Source organism: Tupaia chinensis, unplaced genomic scaffold (assembly GCF_000334495.1).
Source record: "Tupaia chinensis unplaced genomic scaffold, TupChi_1.0 Scaffold000416_1, whole genome shotgun sequence".
Lineage (NCBI taxonomy): Eukaryota > Metazoa > Chordata > Mammalia > Scandentia > Tupaiidae > Tupaia > Tupaia belangeri.
In genome coordinates this window covers 1,359,708-1,367,032 of record NW_006159921.1, presented here as the reverse complement: position 1 = coordinate 1,367,032, position 7,325 = coordinate 1,359,708, and the positions used below count along the sequence as shown (strand labels likewise).

The following is a 7,325-nucleotide window of genomic DNA, read 5'->3' as shown; positions in this document are numbered from 1 at the left end:
GAGTCTTTTCATCACTAAAATTTGACAAAGCACTTTGAACATCGTTGACTTTTCAAAGACAGTTCAAGTTGTCATTTAATTAACATACGTTGGCCAAACAGCCAATCACTCGCCGGTCGTCCGCCACCACTACCGTCGCTAGGACACGTGGCGCTGACGACTACAGAGCGCGCCCGAGCCAGCGGAACCCCGCCCACACTCCGCGACTTCAAGAGTATGGCATTCGCATTGCACTATTTTTTTTTTTTTAGGAGGTTTTTGCTATAAGGCGCGTGCGTTCGCCAGAAACACAGAGATAGAGAGACAGAAAGCGAGAAATCACCCCCTAGGGGGGGATGGCTACGCCACAATCCCTTCTCCTCCATTCTCTTGGGATCTTGGGCACGCAGGCACACGCGCCTGGCGCGAGTTTTAAGTCACCGGGTCCCGGACTCGAACCACAGTCAGTAACATGGGAATCCAGCGTCATAGCCACTACGTCCCACATGGCACTATTTTTAAATTTGATCTTTTGATGAGAATACCAGACTGAAGGCCAGCAAGTGCTGTGGATGTGGAAGTGGCTTGTTCCCGCCTGGACTCTGAGACCCCAATCTGGACTTGGTGGCTTGTAAAGCACGAGGGGCACGTGTGCTGTGCGCTCTGTGCCCAAAGTCCCGGAGAACGGAGGAGACAGGATTGTGGTGTGGTCATCCCCCAGGGCAGTGCTCCCTCACTTTCTCTGTCTTTTTCTCTGGCAAGAACTACCCTATGGCAAAAATCTATTTAAAAATAAATAAATCAGTAGCTAACCGAATGTCCCCTGCCTAATAGGAAGCAGCCCAAGGATCTGAGTCATTAGATTCTAAGCATTTCACAATATAAATTTGAATCAGGTATAATATTGACCACAGTCATGTTTTACCCCTTTTCTACTAGGTTATTTTATAGTGAGAGATTCAGAACAAATTGAGATTATTTTCTATATTACATTTCCAATATTCTTTTATTCAGTCTAAACAAGAATAATACTGGTCACTAGCACATTTATCAAGGCAAAAATTTCAGATTATAAGGCTAGAGAGAAAAAATGAAGGTCTTAAGTATGTATCAACAGTTAAGCAGAATTTTTTTTCAAGATTTTTGCTATATTTTTGCTATGTGTGTGCTTGCTAGAGAAACAGAGAAAAAAAAGAGAAATCACTCCCCACCCCCACTCCCTGCAGGGGAATGGCCATGACACATTCTCCTCTCAGGATTTTGAGCACACACACACACACACACGTGTGTTCAGGACTCAAACAATGGTCCACCATGGGCAAGTCTAGCACCTTAAGCGCCTGCTGGCCCCTTAACCAGAAATGTCATGTGTACAAAGTACTGCTTTTTTTCTTAATGAGTCTTTGTCACTTGTAGTAAGATACAACTTACTCCTTCAAAGTAAAAGGGAAGACTAAATATCTTTTTTCTCCCTTTAAATAAAAAATAAAATTACAGAACCAAAATCAAATTTGCATTTCTCTTTTATAACATAAATTACCAAAAAGGTTCTGATCTAGGAGGCAAAAATTAAATAAAATCTTGGAAACAAGCTAATCACACACGATTCCTGATTAAGAAACTAGTAAGATGGGTCCAGCAGATGGCATAGTGGTTATGTCACTGGACTCCCACATGGTTGACCATGGTTCGAGTCCTAGACTTGGAGGCTTGAAACACTCTGGGGACGTGTGTGTTTTTGTGTCCCCAAAATCCTGAGAGGAGAATGGAGGAGAAGGGATTGTGTCATGGCCATCCCCCCCGGGAGGGGGATTTCTTGCTTTCTTTCTCTCTGGCAAGTACATGTGCCCTATAGCAAAAATCTCTTAAAAAAAAAAAAAACGAATAAAAGAACATTAACCAAGTATTACATTACGTTAAGACATGTTCAACTAGTCACATCCTTATTTCAGAAAAGAAACACTGAGCAATTGTGTCATAAGTTTATTTACAAACATCTAGTATGAGTTGAGTTTAATCCATCTTTCAGAGATTGTGACTGCATCTCCTTTTCTTGGGGAGAGTTTCTGTTTTGTTTTGTTTGCTATAGGGTGCGTGCCCTTACCAGAAAGACAGAGAGAGACAGAAAGTGAGAAATCACCTCCCAGGGGGCATGGCCACGCCACAATCCCTTTTCCTCTTGAGATCTTGGGCACACACGCACACGTGCCCGGTGTGAGTTTAAGCCACCGGATCCAGGACTCAAACTGCGGTTGATCACATGGGAGTCCAGCGACACAGCCATTATGCCAACTGCTGGTCCCATGCAACTACATCTCTTAAAATGCTCTTCATATTTATGAAATAGATTAAAACACCCTCATTTCTTGGGGCCAGTAGATGACACAGCAGTCGCATCACTAGACTCCCATGTGGCCAAATGCAGTCGAGTCTGAGACCCCGTGGCTTGAAAATCACTCCAGGTGCAGAATGGGAGAGGGGAAGAGAGGAGGGAGGGAAAATAGGGAGAGACATTTGTGGGACACCAAAATGGTTTATTACCTCTGGATGATAATGTGCTTAGTAGTCTCAACTGGCTTGGTCTGAGGTGTATTTCATGTTGCACAAATTCTCTCTACAAGCTAGATGATGTATAGCAGTTAAATGTATTTAAAAAAAAAAAACTCTAAAAAAGCACCCCTCCAGGACCAGCAATTAGTGTAATGGCTATGTCGCTGGACTCCCATGTAGTCGACCGCAGTTTGAGTCCCGGATCCGGTGGCTTAAACTCACTCCAGGCGCGTGTGCGTGCGTGCCCAAGATCCCGAGAGGAGAATGGAGGAAAAGGGATTGCGGCGTGACCATCCCCCCTGGGGGGTGATTTCTCGCTTTCTGTCTCTCTGTCTCTCTCTGTCTGTCTGGCGAGCGCACGCACCCTATAGCAAAAACCTCTCCAAAAAAAGAAAAAAAAAATCTCCAGCACTACTCCAGTGTCTGGCAAAAAGCATGAATAAATTAATAAAAATATTTCCATTTAAAGTTTCCCTTGCACTTACTTCATATTAGTAAGAAAAGTAGAAGTGATTCATGGAGTCCAGCAACGGCCATCACGCCAACTGCTGGGCCTGCAAGTTTTATTTTTTAAAAATGTTGCATGGTTAACTTTTCACCAGTCTGTTCCGGCATGCTTCTCATGATACCGGAATCACCTGGGTCAACGGCAGCCAGTGTGCACACTCTAGTATTTCCCGCATGCCGCGCCCAGGTCAGTGTTATTTCCACAGTGGTGATGGCCACCAGTTTTGGCCAACACGGCATAGCACTCTATTTCAGGTTTCCTCGAATGGGCAGTTGTTGACGACGATGACCAATTTCGCTTTGCCTTGTCTGATCATCTTCAGATGTCCCTCTCTGGTCAAAATTTAAATAATAAACAAACAAATAAATTTTTAAAGAGTTAAAATAAATCATTTTTTTGAGAGAGAGAGAGATTTTTGCTATAGGGCGTGTGCACTCACCAGAAAGACAAAGACAGAGAAACAGAAAGCGAGAAATCAACCCCCAGGGGGGATGGCCACGCCGCAATCCCTTCTCCTCCATTCTCCTCTCGGGATCTTGGGCACGCACATACACATGCCCAGCATGAGTTTTAAGCCACCGGGTCCGGGATGGGAACCGCGGTCGACTACATGGGAGTCCAGCCACATAGCCATTACGCTAACTGCTGGTCCCAAAGAGTTAAAATAATTCTAAAAAAGAAAAAAAAAGAAAAGGTTGCAGAGTTCTTAAACAGAGGTAGTAGGTCCGTCACCAGAGCTTACTCATGGTTTACACTGTTTCTAGGAACTGGGCATGCAGAGACGGGGACAGAGGCGAGTAAGTCCCTATCACACACAAAGCTCCCATACCTTTGCATGGGGGAGAGACAACCACAACAAACACATGCAAGAAGGTCACAGACGAAGCACACAGAGGATTACAGCAATGTTGAAATGGAGAGGATTTGAGGACTTTAGATTAACTCCATTTGGAAATAACATTTAAGCCAAGACCTAAATGATTAAAAAGTAGCCAGGTCAAGTGATCAGAGACAAGTTTTTGTTTTTGCTGGGTTTTTTTAAAAGAATTATTTTATTTAACTTTTATTTATTTATTTATTTATTTATTTATTTATTTAAATTTAACTGGAGAGGGAGAGAGAGAGAGAGAAAGTAAGCAAGAAAGCAAGTCGCCAGGTTCAGGACTCAAACCACAGTCAGTCATGTGGGAGTCCAGCGCACTTAGCCACCACGCCACCTGTGGCCCTGATGTTTTTAAATTTTTTTTTTTTTAATTATCACTACATTGGGACCAGCAGATGGTGTAATGGTTACATCGCTGGACTCCCACGTAGTTGATGTTGACCGCAGTTCCAAGCCCCAGACCTGGAGGCTTAAAATTCACACCGGGCATGTATGTGTGTGTGTCCAAGATCCTGAGAGGAGAATGGGGGGACAAGAGGTTGTGGAGTGCCATCCCCCCTGGGGGGATGATTTCTCCTTTTCTTTCTCTCCAGTGAGCACACGCACGCTATAGCAAAAATATCTCTTAAAAAAAAGTATCCGGGGCCGGCAAGTGGCATGGTGGTTAAAGGTGCTGGACTCCCACATGGCTGACCACAGTTCAAGTCTTGGACATGGTGGCTTGCTTTCTCACTTCCTCTCTCTCTCTCTGTCTCTCTCTGATCAAACTGGAAAATAATAATGATAATAATAATAAATAAATTTAAAACAAAATAATTCTTTAAAAAAAAATTACCAATACAATTAAGTAATTTACATCTTTACAGAATACAAGTTTTCCCCAGAATGAATATAGTGCCTATTACTCAAGTCAAAGATATCACCATGGACAGGTACCAACAGATAGCTTTTGGGTTTTTTCTTTGTTTTTTAAAAGATTAATTTTATTTATTTATTTATTTATTTAGAGAATTACTTAATTTTGTTTATTATTATTATTTTTTAATTTGACCAGAGAAGGAGGAAAAGTGAGAAAGCAAGCTACCAGGCCGGGGACTCAAAATGGTCAACTATGTGGGAATCAAGTGCCTTAACCACTATGCCACTTGCTGGCCCGTTTTTTGTGTTTTTGTTTTTGTTTTGTTTTTTAAGAATACTTATTATAATTATTTTTAAAATTTTGATGAGAGAGAGCAAGCCGCCAGGTCCAGGACTGGAACTGCGGTTGGTCATGTGGAAGTTCATGGTGCCCTCAGCCACCATGCCACCTGCTGGTACCACTGTTTTTGTTTTTAATTTTCAGGAAAGGAGAAAGAGTGAGAAAGCACATTCCCCAGGCAAAATGGCCACGCTACAATCCCTTCATCTCCGTTCTCCTCTTGGGATACTGGGCAAACACACATACACGCCTAGCGCATTTTCAACCCTCCCGGCCTGGGACGCAAACCGTGCAGTTGACCATGGGGGATCCAGTTGCCTTAACCACCACGCCACCAATGGACCAAAAAGCTGCTTTAAAAAAAAAAAATTATATATATATATTTAGTATGTTTATTTATTTGAGAGACAAGAGATAGGAACCTTCAACGGAGTCTTGCCACAACGCAATCCCCTCCTTCTGCCCCACACCACCCCACGTTTGCTTGCCAGTCTTCTGGCTAGCCAAAATCAGGGGTGTGCCTGGTGCAGCCAGGCAGGCCCAAGACCAGGGAAAAGCCTTCCCATATGGCCATACACGCAGCAGCACCCCACTGCCTGTGCCACAATGGCTGGCCATGCGCACACGTTTTAATCAGATAAATCTAGTACGAAGGGAGCAGCAGGTGGTGTGGTGGTTGGGGTGCAGGACTCCCACAAGGCCAACCATGGTTCAAGTCATGGACTTGGAGGCTTGCTTTTTCTCACTTTCCTTTTCTCTCTCTCTCTCTGTCTCTCTCTGGTCGAATTTTAAAAAATAATAATAGTAACTACAGATTTGAAAAATTCTTAAAAACAAAACTAAACTAAACAAAACTAGTGCAAAGGCCCAAAGAAGGAACAGTTGGTGTGAATGGAAACATCAAGACATCTAGATGGAGGGCCAGGTGGTGATTGAGGCATTGGACTCCCACATGACCAAATGCAGTTCAAGTCCCAAACCTGGAGGCTTGCTTTCTCACTCTTTCTCTCTCCCCCTCTCTCTGGTGAGCGAATGTGCCCTATAACAATATCTTTTAAAGAATAATAGTAATAAAAAATAAAATATTAAAAAAACCCCAGCCAGATGGGCCTCATTTACCCTCTTTTTCTTTCTCTCCCTCTCCTGTGAGCACACATACCTTTTAGCAACATTTAAAAGAAAGAAAAGACAGCTAGAAAACAGAGGGGAGGGAGAGCGGCAGGCAGGGACCATATACCCTAGATTTTTCAAAGCCAGGACAAGCCAGGGCCAGAGGAGCTGACTGTAAGTGTGAGGAAAGCCACTGAGAGGTTTGAAGCTTTGAGAACAACTGAGGCCATTGCCAGGTGTCTGTTGGAGAGATCGCGATGGCTTCTAGTAGGATGGATCGGGGAAGACAAACTGAAATTGTTCAAAGTCCAGACTTCATGACCCCTTGCTGGGGGAGAATCAAGGGATGAGGCTTGTGCCTGGACAGCTGGCCGGATGGTCCTGATTCAGAGAAGACACGGGGTTTCTCTACTCCTTTTTTTTTTTTTTTTAAGGTTTTTGCGTACACCCACCAGAGAGGAATCAGAGAGAGGGAAAATGAGAAATCACCCCCAGAGACATGGCCATGCCACAGTCCCTTCTCCATTCTCCCCTAAATCTTGGGCACGTGCACATGTGCGTGCGCGCGCACAAACACCCACACACACCCACACACCCACCCACCCCTGGCAAAGCCACTGGGTCCAGGACTTGAACCATGGTCAGCCATATGGAAATCCAGCCACCTTAAACACCACTCCACCTGCTGGCCTATAGAAGACATGGGATTTCTAATTTAAGGGAGGGTCATTTTCTGAATGTGGGAAGGTTCAACTATAGTAGTATATTTATTTTATCTATCAATAATTTAACCCTAAAGGCAGCTGCATGTGTTGGGAACCAGCAGTTAGCGTAATGGCTATGTCGCTGGACTCCCAGGTAGTCAACTGTGGTTCAAGTCCTGGACTCGGTAGCTTAAACTCACACTGGGCACATGTGCGTGGGTGCCCAAGATCCCGAGAGGAGAATAGAAGAGAAGGGATTGTGGCGTGGCCACCCCCCCTGGGGGGGCAGGGGTTATTTCTCGCTTTCTGTCTCTCTGGCCAGCACATGCGCCCTATAGCAAAAAACCTCTCAAAAAAAAAAAAAAGCAGCTGCATGTGTTGAGGCTACTTTTA

At 44.2% G+C, this 7,325-nt stretch overlaps 2 protein-coding genes across 5 annotated transcripts in view; both read right to left on the bottom strand.

Annotated features, from left to right (window-relative positions):
• The window catches only part of SKA2 (spindle and kinetochore associated complex subunit 2), a 1,094,818-nt gene that overhangs the window by 612,762 nt on the left and 474,731 nt on the right, over window positions 1–7,325 (bottom strand). The gene's annotated exons all lie outside the window — the stretch shown is intronic.
• The window catches only part of TEX14 (testis expressed 14, intercellular bridge forming factor), a 112,291-nt gene that overhangs the window by 99,396 nt on the left and 5,570 nt on the right, over window positions 1–7,325 (bottom strand). The gene's annotated exons all lie outside the window — the stretch shown is intronic.